Source organism: Salvia miltiorrhiza, chromosome 6 (assembly GCF_028751815.1).
Source record: "Salvia miltiorrhiza cultivar Shanhuang (shh) chromosome 6, IMPLAD_Smil_shh, whole genome shotgun sequence".
In the NCBI taxonomy this organism is placed as follows: domain Eukaryota; kingdom Viridiplantae; phylum Streptophyta; class Magnoliopsida; order Lamiales; family Lamiaceae; genus Salvia; species Salvia miltiorrhiza.
Window position 1 is genome coordinate 44655942 of NC_080392.1, and position 14703 is coordinate 44670644.

General features: G+C 37.5%; 1 long non-coding RNA gene across 4 annotated transcripts; it reads left to right on the top strand.

Annotated features, from left to right (window-relative positions):
• Positions 1-6968: 6968 nt before the first annotated feature.
• Positions 6969-9010, top strand: LOC130989882 (uncharacterized). Of its 4 annotated transcripts, none has more exons than XR_009090781.1 (6): positions 6969-7378; positions 7600-7760; positions 7834-8052; positions 8433-8489; positions 8554-8692; positions 8751-9010. It is a non-coding gene; the product is annotated as an uncharacterized LOC130989882 (long non-coding RNA). The 4 variants fall into 4 exon arrangements; XR_009090782.1 differs by having other exon boundaries at positions 8557-8692; XR_009090780.1 differs by having other exon boundaries at positions 8433-8692.
• Positions 9011-14703: the final 5693 nt, after the last annotated feature.

Consider the following 14703-nt stretch of genomic DNA (forward strand, 5'->3'; position numbering starts at 1 on the left):
ATTGATAAGTGAGATTAAATATGAAATATCAGAAATTAAAATCCCACGGTTGAGATTAATGAACAAAGTGCTCTCTCCGTCTCTGAACATATATATTCATTTATTTTTATTTTCGTCCGTCCCTAAAACATTTTTCTAATCTATTTTTGAAAATAAATATGTTTACACACATTGCCACTAATGGACCCACCACTTTTTATTTTGATTGGTCCATTAGTTACTATCATCATTTTTTTTAATTTGTGGAGAACCGTACCTATATTTCACGAGGCCCTAATTTTAAAAGAGGCTCCTATAATACATCTTTTTTTACCATATCAAGCATATAATTTTTTTATATCTAGCAAAACATAAAAATCACCAACTAATAAGAATTATAAGAAAAACAATATAAGTTATCATATCATACTAAAAGAATCACTGCTACAAAACTGACTATTGTTTCTTACTTTTAAGCAAATGCAATACATCTTTCAATTTTAGAGGCAAATATTTCTTATTTTTACCTAATTCACTTATCATTTTTTTTGGCTTGATCCATGGTTAGATACCTATACGTACTCTTTAAATTTATCAAACGATCCGATAAATCCTAGTAAAAATATAATAACTCTCAGATAAATCTGTATCTTCAAATTGAAGAAATTTACTCATTTTAAATAATATATATATATATATAATTATATACATACACATTGATGATATAATTAAAGAGAGTTTAGAGAGAGAGAAAAAGAGAGATTGACGGAGAGTGAATCGCAGGTGATCTGTGTCTGCGCGGCGCCGGCTCCCGGCGACCGGCGTCCCTCTGTGTCTGCGCGGCGCCGTAGTGGCGAGGTGGACAGATCGTAGACTTTAGAGAGAGAGAGCGATTGTTGAGAGTCGCAGGCGCTCTTCTGCGTGGCGCCGCCTCTCCCCACCGTCCCAGCGACCGGCGTCAACTCTTCAGACCCTGTGTGTCTGCGCGGCGCCGGCTCTGTCACCACAAGCCCGGCGACCGGCGTCTCCTCTGCAGCAGTCAACCCACAGGCGGTGGCTGCGTTTCTGGTGGCCAAAATCTGGTGGCCGGATCCGACAGCGTTTCTGGTGTAACGATCTGGTGGCTGGTGTCTGCGTCGCGTCTCCAACCTCCACAAACCAGGTTCCAAAAACAGCACACCAGCTGTTTGACAAAAAGCAGCAAAGACCGAATTTTTGCTCCCTTGTTTAGCTGCTGTCTGTTTGCTTTTTCTCGCACCTGCTGCAGGAGTTTTTTGATACCACATGACTTCTCCGGGAGGTCTGAATCTCCCAATAGTTTCGAACAATTTTGCCTGCAATAATTCCCCGATGAATGACTACACAAAGACTAGTGCGAGCTTGGCTGGCGGTAACGGAGCAGAGTCTGCTTTTGTGGAGGAACGAGAAGTTGCTATACCCAACGCCACAGCTATCTCAAACCCTAATGATTCGGATGTGGGGGCTGATTACATGCCCAACTCCAAATCGTATGCTGATATCACGATGAACAGGCCACCGAGACGTCCCGACCTAGCTGCTCATCGGTTTCACTCATTACGTCCCACCAAGGAGGGAGAGCAGTTCTCCTTAAAAGTTCCACAACACCTATATGCGCAAGAAGTCAGTAAGGAATTCTCTCATGCTATTATTGGTCGTCTTTTCCTTCGTAAAGGAGACAAACCTCAACCTGCATTGCTTCTAAAGGCAGAACTTCACAAAATTTGGAAATTAGAATCTGAGTGGCAACTTATTCCTCTTGGGAAAGGGTATTATACGATGGCTTTCCGGACTCCTGAAGACAAAACTCGTGCGAAAGCCAAGCCGGTCTGGGAATTATCTTGTGGTCATGTACGTCTTCGAGAATGGTCCAAACACTTTGATCCATTTAAAGAGCATTCTTCCATGGCGAATGTATGGGTGAGGATACATTATTTGCCAATTGAGTATTGGCATCCTGAGATTCTAGCCGGGATTGGGCGGTACATTGGTCATCCTATTAAAATTGACGGAGCCTCGGCTCGTCGTGATTTTGGGCAGTTCGCGCGCCTTCTTATTGAGTTAGATATGTCCAAATCCTTTCCTACTACCCTCTTAATTGATAACGATACTTTTTCGTTCTATGTTGAATTCACGTATGAGAATTTACCTTTCTATTGCTCAAAATGTAAACTTACAGGACATCCCACCGAAAAGTGTCGGAAAATTTCCGTTAAGAAGGTTGTGGAAGAGGATGTTCAAGATAGAAGTCAACAGCCTTTGGTTAAAAATGGAAAACAGTGGCAACCTATCTCTGGTGATGCAAGAGACGAGAGAGAACATGAGCAGGAGACAGCCAAGGGAGATAGGCCGGTTGAGGTGGGCTCGATACGCGAAGGCATACAGGTTTCCCCAGCTCGTTCGGACCCGGGATGTTACTCACTTCAGAAAAATGATCACCAGAAACAGTTAAGCTTGCAGGTTTCGGCGTCGAACAACAGTTTTGCCCTGCTGGATAACGAATGCGCTGAGTTGCTTGAAGAACCGGAGCAGCAGCGGCGGGTACCTCTTTCTAGGGGTAAATCTTTGGATGATTCCAATTCTGCTGAACACTACGGCCCTGATAGGTTGGCCGCGTGTATAAAACCTTGTAAAAACTCGGTGTTTGATCAGCCAGTCAACATTTCTGCGATCCATGATGGCCATATCTCGGAGGAGGTTTCGGATGAGGATGAAGAAGTGAACTGTGACAGCAGTGGGAAGTACGTTTCCACAACGGATGATATTGCTGTTAATAATGCTTTGAAAGCTCAAAGACTTGAGCAGATTTTGGCGATAGCTAAAGCGCCCATGCCAGAAACAGCTGCTCCTGCTAAGCGACGAGGAAGACCATCCAAACATGAGCAAGCTGCTTGGGCAGCGGAGAACACAGCCAACAGGCCAGCGGACACAAGCATTAAAAGTAGACTTCGTAACACGGGGGATACGTCGCGTACTTTTGTGATTGATAAAAGTAATAAAGACAGCGCTCTAGCCATGGAGAGCGTCGCCAAAGAGAGCTGGGCGGAAGAGGTTGAAAGAAGCGGAGCTGCCTCCGCTAACATAAATCAATTCTGATGAATATTATTGCATGGAATGTCCGTGGTTTGACGGATGAATCCAAACGTCTGCTGAAGGAGCATTGTAATTCTTTTAGCCCGGTGGTGTTGGGCATTCTTGAACCGAAACGGGCGTTTTGGAAAGTTAGACAGAGTTACTGGCATTCGTTGAATCTTGTCCCGGTGCATCAAAACTGCCGGTCTCCTCGCTGTTCGAATATTTGGGTTTTTGTTCACTCTTCTGTTGTTACTAATGTTTTGTTCTCTTCTGATCAGGTGGTTGTGGTGGACTGCCTGTGGCATAGTTATGATTTTCGTATTGCTTTTATTCATGGTTCGAATGACCAAAATGACCGCCATGATCTCTGGCATGATCTTCTTCGTTTCGTTTCTGGAAAGACGATTTTCATGGGCGATTTTAATGCGGTGAAAGGTGCTCATGAGCGTCTGAGTTTAGCTTCGCCACATAGAGGTTCTTGTGAGGAGTTTTGTGATTTTATTGATGACTCTGGCTTTATTGAATCCCCTACGGAGGGGCTTCGTTTCACTTGGTCGGGACGTAGGTTTTTACCACACCATGTGGAATCTGTTTTAGATCGTGCTTTGTTTTCGCAGGGTTTTGCTGATCTTTGGTCGTCGTTGGTTACTGCTGTCCTGCCTCGCCTCACTTCGGATCACTCCCCTTTGGTGTTGCAATGCAAATTGACAAACTCTACTGGTCGTAGGCCTTTCCGTTTTCTTAATATGTGGACCTTGCATCCGACCTTTCAGGAGATGGTGGCGACGTCTTGGAGGGAGACTGTCAGCACACGCTGCCCGATTTTATGTGTTATGTTGAAATTGAAAAGGCTTCGTAAGGAGATTGGGGTTTGGAATAAAGAGGTTTTTGGCAATGTGGATTCCTCCATTTCTTCTCTCATGAAACAGCTTCAGACTACTCAGGAGAAGATTTCTGTTTCTGGATACACGAACGATCTCTCACTACAAGAAAACCAGGTTCTTGTGACGACATTCTGAGTGACGACAAAAATTTTGTCACTACAGACGTCTGTATTGTGACACCAATTTTTGTCGTCACAAAAACGTGTAACAGTGACAAATTTTATTGTTGTCAGTAGTTATTGTCACTATATGTTAGTGACGACCATAATTTTATCACTATAAATATATATGTAGCGACAATAAATGTTGTCGTCACAAAAATGTGTAATAGTGACACAATTTATTTTTGTCAATATTGATCGTCACTATACGTCAGTGACGATCGTGTTGTTGTCACTACAAACATACATTTTGTGAGACTATTTTTTTTGTCACAAAAAACTATAATAGTGACAAGTTCTGTTGTTATCAATATTTTTTGTCACTAAAAATTAGTGACGATCTTATTTATGTCACTATAACTATATATGTATAGTGACGATCTCATTTATGTCACTATAACCATATATGTATAGTGACGATTATTTGTCACGTCACAATAAAATAAATTAGTGATAAAATATATTATTGTCAATATTTACCGTGACTATATATCAGTGACGATTATGGTGTTGTCACTAGACACACACACACAGACATATATATAGGGACAATATTTTCGTCCGACACAAAAACTATGTATTAGTGACACGTTTTTTGTTGTCAATATTTGTCGTCACTATATGTTTGTGACATCTTTTTTTGCCACTCCAACCATCTCTATAGGGATATTGATTTTAATATATTATTATTGATTTTTTTATTGTACTAAAAGTTAATAAAGTATACATATATTTTGGTATAAAATTTTAAATAATTTTTTGAATTACAAATGATAAACATAATTTACATCTTGTGTATTTTGTAAAACTATAGCGTTTTAAATGTCATCTATTTATATGTCATTTTAATATTACCTATTAATTTAAAGTATAAGAAGAAGGGTTGTATTACCTTTTTATGCGCGTAAGGGTCATAATAAAAGGTAAATTAATCAAATTTGTACTTCAAACCAAAATTTTAACAGAAAAAGTTATCTTCTTAATATCTATAATCTATAATATATTAAAAAGGGAGTTCTCAATTTCAAATTGATTTCAAATCAATTTCAAAATTAAGTGGCAAATTTGTAATTATAATAAAATTAGAGGTTTATTTATAAGCTATACATCTTTTTTTTCTTTAACTTCTTATTTTTCTATTTTATTTCTTTTCTAAAATTGTGAAATTCGACTAATTATAAAATATTTTATATGCATATCAAATTAAAGATCGTGACAAGAGCTTTAATTTGATATATGTTATCTAAATATTACTCCCTCCGTCCCTGAAATAAGTTCCTATTTTTCCTTTTTGGGACGTCCCCCAAATAAGTTCCTCTTTATTTCTTTCCATTTTTGGACAACTACCCCACCACTAATAATACTTTATTTATCCTTACTTTTCACTTTTTCACCACTCTCAATAATAATTATAACACTTTTTCACCTTTTCACCACTCCCAATACTAATTATAACATATTTTTCTCCACTATCAATACACTTTACCATTTTTCCTTAAAACCCGTGCCGTCCCCAAAGAGGAACTTATTTTGGGGACGGAGGGAGTAGATTTAAAATATAAAAATTATATTTATTTAAAAATTAAAACTTAAGAAAATTCTCTCTCCTCTCTCCTCTTTTTTTTTTGAATAAATCTATTTTTTTTTCAAATATCTTTTAACTTATATTGTTTTCTTTTTTCACAATATCAATTTTTATTAATGTTAATTATTCTTTATTTTTTATATTAAACTAAAATATTTATCTTAAATTACAGTATTTTTTTTAATTATATTTAGAATTTTTTTATATAATAATCAAATTAATATCAATTTTATATATAATGAAATATACAAATATTTTTCGTGCGTTGCACGAGTGTAAATGCTAGTATTATGAAATTTAGAGTTGTGTAATACAATTTTGTATGAATGACTTAGAAGGAATAATTAAATTGAATAAGATATATTATTCCTTAAAATGAAAAATAATTTTTTTAATCGTATGAAGCTATTCCTAAAACTATAAAATGTAACCTTTGATATTAATTATGTCTAGTATTTGCACCATCTAATTTGAAAATTAATAATTAAATAGGTTTATTAAAAATTTACTCTAATCAACAATAAACTGTTAAACCCTATTATTGTATTAACTCAACTCAATGAAATCATTAACTACATAGAATTTACGTGAGTCGTGATCGTCCTGTGACAACATCTCATTCAAATTTACTACCCTTATTTAAATACTAAAAGTGTAATGATTTGCGATTATGATCAGATTCTTCAAATTGATAGATTCTTTAATATAATGTCAACTTTAATTTTGCCAAGTCAATTTTAATAGCAAAATTCACTAATAGTTTTTGGATTTACGTTATGGGATACGTTATCTATGAACGTCTTTTGTAACGGTTATTTTAATCGTTACGATCACTGTTATGTATGAACATCATATTTTTTTCAGTTTTTTTATTAATTTATTTTTAAAATCATAATATATCTATTTTTTTTAACAAAAACCTATTTATCTAAAAATTTAAAAGTGAAAAGTTTATTTTTAAATTCTTATTTAAATAAATTAGAGTTAATTTAATTATTAAATTCCTTTTTTCAATTCTTTTATCAATTTATTTTTTTAAAACCATATTATATTTTTTAACAAAAACTGTTTATTTAAAAATAAAAAAATAAAAAAGTTTATTTATAAATTCATATTTAAATAAATTAGAGTTAATTTAATTATTAAAAATGAACTGAAAATGAAATAATTTTAAATTATCATTTCAAATGATTTTAAGTAAACATTATTAGTATAATATTTCATTTAAAAAAACTGCAAATCTGAAGAAAAAAAAAACCATAAATTGAAATCACTAAGGCCCTAACCCCCAAATTGCTACCCCCTCTCTTCTTCCCTAACTGCAGTGAAGCCTGCCCCCATCTCGCCACCGCGACCCGCACCGCCTGTGACGCTGCGCCACCCCATCTCGCCGCCCCTGTCTACATCACTAACCCTAGGCTCCGCGCTTCCCCTTCTCGCAGCCCCTGTCCTCGTCGCTCACCCTAGGCGCCGCGGTTTCCATCTCGCCTGTCGTCTGCTAACCCTAGACGCGTTGCCTGGTCCCCGCTGCGCCACCTGCTCTCCGTCGCACAGCCTCCTTCAGCCTCGGCGTCTCCGTCCACAGACTCTGTAGCAGCAGTAGTTTCGAAGACCCAATCGCTGCAATTAGAACCCAATTTCCAAATATTTCCATTTATTTTGCGAAATTAATTAAGGTTAGGGTTTCCGCTTTTGCTGCTCAACCAGGTCTAAGTTTTTTTGTGCTGTGTAAAATGTCACTGGTTTCGATTGAGTTTCGGTTATTGACCTTAATTGATTTTGATCCGTGAAATTTTTTGGAACATGATGGGTGCGGTTAGTGTATTTTAATTTAATTTGATACGTGAAACTAGCTGATAACATATATGTTTATGTTTATCTATTCTGTTGATGATAGGAAAGGGGCAGTTTACTTGATCTTCGAAAGGCCATTCTTCTGGAAACTTGATCAATGGTTTCAACTCGTCCTCTCTTCCTCTCTCTTCACCTGGAGCCATTTTCTTCCTCTTCTTCCTCCGCCAAAATCGTATCTCTTCCCTTCCAACCCCTCCGTTCCAGGTACCGTTGATTAATTGAACTGATTCCTGATTTTTATTTCTTTTCAGACCCCATTAATTTTAGATTTTTTCAGAAAGCTGAAGAATTCTAACCTCCGAAGTTCGTCGGCGAAGGCTATGTACACTCCAGAGTTTTATGCCCCGGAGAGGACCTCACGCCATGGTATTTAGGGATGATTTACATATCCCATCATCGCCATACTTCCCAGCTTATGCTCAAGGGGGCAGCCCCCCCCCCCCCTCCAATGGTCCAAGAGCGTTTTATGAGCATTATTAGCCAACTTTTCCAACATGTAAGATTGTCATTCGCTTCATTTTTCATTATGGTTTACTAGTCACTCTGTTTCTTCATTTTAATTCCATGAATGCAATGAATTTTTCTTTGACGTCGAGATATGTCTGTTGATTTCCATGTTCTTCTTTGAACAAAATGTTGGCTGTAAATCATGATATTTTAATGAATAAATATTTTTTGTGTTAGCACTCACTGTGAACAAAATGTTGGCTGTAAATTTATTCAAAAGAAGGATTTCTGCTGCACTAAAGCAAGTCTTTGTAAGATTCCTAGAAAATCTAATTATTTAGCATTGTTAGAATTCTTAGTTGTTGGTGCAGTTCATATAGTTCACATTTCAGTTTTCTTTAGTTGAGAAATGTGTTGCTTCATTTGCAGGGATACAACAGTGTAACAAATAAGAGATGGGAAATCATAACACTTCAGAGATAGTAGGTATGATCATTAAACTTGTGATATGATCTTGTGGAAAAACCGCCTTGATTTCTTTGTTTCTTAGAAGACGAGGAAGCCAAGAACGAGGCACCGGAAGGACTTAGTCGACCTGATGTTGTGACAGTAGAGAAGCAGACAGTGGTTCAAAAAAAATGCAACAGAAGCAGAAGCTGACAAAATTTCTCCTGTTGAAATACATAAAGGTAAGTGAAATCAAGATTTTGCTGGCATTTATGGTTTTGTGCTACATTTTTATATCAGCACGAACGGCTCGGATTTAGGGGAAGGAAGATCCAAGTTGAGAGATGAAGAGTAAGACCAACTAGAAGATGATTTGAGAGCTAAACTCCCTGCTATCATTCAAGACCTAAATCAAAGTAGTCAAATACTGAGTTCTAATTACTGTAAAGTTAATTGACTAAGTTTATCTTCTTTTTTTTCTTTTTTTTTTTCTTGAGGATATCTTTTATTTATTAGAAAGACATGATTTTATGATATTTCATAAATATGCTTCGCCTCAATTTTGCAATTCGTATTTGACTTTTTAGAAATAAGTGTGATTATGCTTAAAATAGTGTGATCACGTCTTTACTTAAAGAAGCTTTCGCATCAATTTTGCAATTTGATCTAGTATTTTTAGAAATAAATATGATCACGTCTTTTCTTAAAGAAGCTTCTATATCAATTTTACGGTTCGATTTTTTAGAAAGAAACATGATCACGCTCTTTTTTAAAGAAGTTTTTAATATTAAAATAATTTCTATAATTATACATGTATAGTGACGATTATAACATGTGACTAAATGATTACGATTTAATGACAATACACGCGTGCGACTATATGCTGGTTTATATAGTGACGGTTAAAAATATGTCACTAAATGAGAAAATTATAGTGACGACAAATACATTGTGACTATTGGCTGGACAATTTAGTGTCGTTTGTATCATGTCACTAATTTACATCATTATAGTGACAACAATATCATGTCACTGTAAACAGAAACTATTGTGACAAACTTCAAACGTGGCTACAAATTTCAAAATATAGTAACAAAAATAAAATCGTCACAATTTAATCATATTCAGTGGCAACATCATCCGTGACAATAAATAGATTTGCAGTGACAATATTTTGTCGTCGTCACTGTAGGTTTTAGCGACGGTTGATATAGCCGCGACTTACCGACGACCACAAAAGTTGTCACTGGGATGCTTTAGTGACGATTTTGGCACATATAGTGACAAAAATTGTCGCCACTAAAAGCATTTTTTTTTGTAGTGTCTTTGATGAGGAGGTTAGTCTTCAGGCAAAGCTAAATGTATCGTTGACACATAAGAACTGTTTGCTTCAGCAAAAAAGCCGTGCGAACTGGCTACGGGATGGTGACAGGAATACTGAGTTTTTTCACCGTTTGACCAAGTTCAAGAAACGGAATGCGCCTTTCACTCGCCTCAAGATTGATGGTAGAGAGACTTATGATGCCACTATTATTGAGAACCATATTATTGATCACTTTACGTCTCTTTTCGCTGATGATGGTAGACCTTCTGGAGATCAGTTAGAGATTGATGCGCTGTTTGAGTCGGGGGTGTCTGATGATCAGAATGCGCGGTTGGTGAGTATACCCGATGAGAGTGAAATTGCGGCGGCGGTTTTTAGTATGGATGCTTCAAGTGCTCCTGGCCCTGATGGTTTCTCTGGTAAATTCTTTCAAAGTTGCTGGGATGTGATTAAAGCGGATGTCATTGCAGCTGTTCAGAATTTCTTTCGCCATTCTTATTTACCTTCTGGGTGTAATTCCAGTACGATGATTTTGATTCCCAAGAAGGATTCAGTCGACACCGTTGCTGATCTTCGCCCGATTGTCCTTTCGAATTTCTTATTCAAGATTATCTCGAAGATTCTTGCCTCTCGTCTTGCCGTGGTGGCTGCGTCTCATGTTTCTGACAATCAATTCGGCTTTATTAGCGGGCGTAATATTCATGATTGCATCATGCTCAGCTCGGAAGGTTTCAACTGTATGAAATGCACGGACAGGGGACGTAATATGGCTTGTAAAGTAGACATCCGAAAAGCATTTGATACTATTCGATGGGATTTTATCTTGCAAGTTTTGCGAGCTAATCACTATCATGAGAAATTCATTTATTGGATTTCTATTATTTTCAGCTCGGCGAGGCTTTCTATTCTCTATAATGGTCAGCTGCGGGGATATTTTGCTTGTTCTCGCGGAGTGCGTCAGGGAGATCCCCTTTCTCCGATTCTCTTTGGAATTGCGGAGGATATCTTGAGTCGGCTTTTTTGTAGCTGCGTTGATTCTGGGCATCTTGAACCTATGCGCTATAGTCGAACTTTTCAGTTCCCTACTCACTTGTTCTATGCGGATGACGTTATGATCTTTTGTAAAGCTACGGTTCGGAATGCTAGAAAAATTCATCAGATCTTTTCTTACTATGACTCTCTATCGGGTCAACAGTGTAGTCTGGAGAAGTCTTGCATTTACTTTGGTTCGGGAGTTCTCAATGACAGGAAAAGTGCTATTCATCGCGAGCTCAGTTTCACTACCGGGAACCTTCCTTTCAATTATTTGGGAGTTTCGATTTTCGTTGGGCGTCCGAGAGCTTCGTTCTTTCAGGCAATTCATGATAGGATTGTCCAGAAGTTTGCTCGATGGAAAGGTCGTCATCTTTCTATGGCTGGGAGGCTTTGTTTAGTCAAGTCGGTTATTCAGAGTTCGATTGTTCACTCCATGATGGTTTACAAATGGCCAAAATCATTACTGCACTCCCTTGACAGGAAATGTCGTAATTTCGTTTGGTCGGGAAATATTGATAAACGGCCCAGCTGTGCTGTTAGTTGGGGTAGAGTCTGCTCCCCCTTGAAAGAAGGCGGCCTCGGCATTAGATCTTTTACGTTAATGAACAAATCTTATTTGATGAAGCTGGCTTGGAAGTTAATTCAGGGAACTGTTTGGGCGCATTCCATTCTGAGATCGAGATATCTTAACAATTTTGGGGTTGCAAAGGATTCGGTGTCGAACTCTTCTGTTTGGATTGGGATGAAAGAAGAAGTCAATCAGTTGGTGGATGATTCTTATGTTTGTATTGACCGTGGTGAGCATACTTACTTTTGGCGGGATGATTGGCTTGGGTACAAGCTTGTGGATAAACTTAAAATTCCGATATATATGCACGATTTTCTGAGCTTCTCGGTTAGTGATTATTTTTATGATGGTGTTTGGCATTTCACGACATCCTTTGTTTCTCGTTTTCCTGATATTGTGGATGATATTCTGCGTATTCCGATGGGCGGCCAGAGGGATACGAGATATTGGAAACGGTCGGTTAAGGGTGAGGTTTCGGCCTCTTTGGCTTTTTCTAATATTTGCCATCGTTTTCCTACTGTTAGCTGGGGCAAATGGATATGGGAGGACTTTATTCCGATGAGGCGATCTATTCTCTGTTGGCGTGTCCTCCATGGGCGCTTGCCTACTTTTGATGTTCTGATCCGGCAAGGTTTAATTGCGCCCAATGCTTGTTCTTTCTGTCTCCAAGATAGTGAGACGATTTCGCATGTGCTTTGGGAGTGCTCGTGTGTTCGCCCTCTTTGGACTGATTTTTTAGGTTGGTTTAGTAAAGAGAATCTCTTGGAGTGTATGGATATTCATTCCTTCTTGGTTCTGGCTTGGAATCTCTCTTGGAGTTCCCAAATTGGTTCTTTTTGGAAGGCGGGAATTATCACTCTGATGTGGCGTATCTGGTCGGGACGCAATGCGCTTATTTTTGAGGATTTGTGCTTTGATAGACGTGCGGTTTTGGCCTTTGTCAAGGCTTACTTTATGGAGATTGATGGGGTTTTCCGGAAGTTGGGTAATATTTCTAATTCTTGGGCTGACTATTCGATCACTCGTGCGATTGGGGTGACGAGCCGTGCTGCTCCTCCCCCCTGTATGGTGGAGGTTCACTGGTGGCCTCCCGTTGGTCAATGGATAAAAGTTAATACAGATGGCTCGGCGGCGGGAGCTCCTGGAGTTATTGCTGCGGGTGGGGTTTTTCGAGACAAGTGGTCTCATGTCCGAGGTTGTTTTCATTTTAAAGGCGGCAACGGCTTTGCTTTCGAGGCGGAGTTGTTGGCTGTGATCTATGCTATTCACATTGCTCATACCCGAGGCTGGCGGCATCTGTGGGTTGAGGCTGACTATATGTATGTGGTTCACCTTTTGTACTCTCGCTCGAGTAATGTTCCTTGGAGATTTAGGGCGTTTTGGCAGCATACTCTTCGCCTGCTTCGGGATTTTTCTTTGATGGTCTCGCATATTTACCGTGAGGGAAATCAACCGGCAGATATTATGGCCAATGATGATCGGCAGGAAGGCTGGTGGCCTTTTGCGATTGAGGAGATTCGGATTGCGGTTGCAAGGGATATGTCGACGCATAGTCATATCCGCATGGTTATATAAGCAGGTTCGTTGGTTCCCTTGGGCTTTGGTTGGGTTGGGTTTTTTTTGGTTGGTTTTCTTTTGTTGTTGGTCTCCTGTTTTCTTTCTTGGTTCTTCTTCTTCCGGTTTTCTTGAGCCGAGCTTCTTAGGGGTGATGGTTAGGCCGGAACTCCTGAAGTTGTCTCTTCCCGCTCTTGAACCGGATGTGAGTCTTTCACGAGTACTCTTTTTCCTTCTAAGGTCTCTTCTTCTTAGAAGGTTTTAATGAGGCTCGGTCTTTTGTTTGCTCTCTTTTGCGCTTTCTTGGATGTTTTTCGTACTCTTTTACTTTTCCTTTAATACAAGCCTTATTCTCATCATTATATACATACACATTAAAAAAATGGGCCCAAAAAAATTGGGGCCCTAGGCCATAGTCTTGTGCTTATGCCTAGTTACGGCTCTGAGAACTATAGTCCATTGAACACAATAGAGTATGATTGAAAATTGTAGACTATGTGCGTGACAAATTGTAGTCTATGTCAACTATAGACTACGATTTTACAATAATACTAGATATGATCGATGAGTCTAACAATAATTGTAAATACACACATGTTCGACATGCTTGATCACTACAAGTCAAATAACTAACCGAACATTAATTAGTGGTCGAGCATTCTTAGAAAATGCACTAATATGTTCGACATGCTCTACCATTACTAGTCGAGCAATTGTGCATCAATGGTCGAGGATCAGTGCAAAATGCACTAATGCTCGACACAAGGGTAAAACAAAAATTTCTAAAAGAATATAATTTTATATTTTGTAAAGATGAGTATTTTTTTAATTTATATAGACACCATCCAATAACATATTACTCTCAATATATCAAATTACTCCATTTGTCTCATTATTTAGTATCCATATTTTCATTCAGTATGTCCCTCAATTTATTATCCCATTCTATTTTTAATAAAAGTACTCCACAGAACCCTATAAAAAATCGCATTAACAATCTCATAAATGTGTGAGCCCTTATTTCACTTACAAGTTTACAACACACTTACAATTTTTTATTTCACCATCAGAAAGAACATACGTTGTACGTGTAATTAATATTATTTTAATTGATAATTTATTATTTAAAAAAATTTATTAATTCATTATTTTTATTAGATAATTTATTGGATAGACAAATTTATTTGTAAGCCTTATCGGTAGCTATAGATATAAAGTAGTCTTTATAGATTTGGGTGACAAAATAAATGTATATCAAAAGAGATTTATATTTTATAAATATAATAATAAATATTTAACAGGGGTAAAATAGACAAGCCACAAATTATGTCTTAGACTGCCTTAGGTTCTTTTTCTATTTGTATAGATTTGTTTATTTAGGACGAACAATTTTTAACACGACATAAACACTCGCCAATTTAATGAGTTAGTGTCCAATATTATTGCGCTTGGATCCCTATCTTGTCGACACGATAAACACACAATAATTTCGTGTCAGATTCGTATCGTTTTCATATAACACGATAGCCTCATGTAGGAGGATTTGTATTAGATCATTTCATTTTTTGTATAATATGGTAATATGTAAATATATTTTTATTTTATATTATCCATTTATTTTCTAATTAAGGTTTGAACTTTTCGTGTTATGTCACCATGATCGAAATCGCATCACATTGTCGTTTCCGTGTTTGTACAAACCACAACGTTTTCATGCCAAAAAAATTATTTATATATTGGTTGTATTAATTTGGTCTTATTATTTCGTGTCG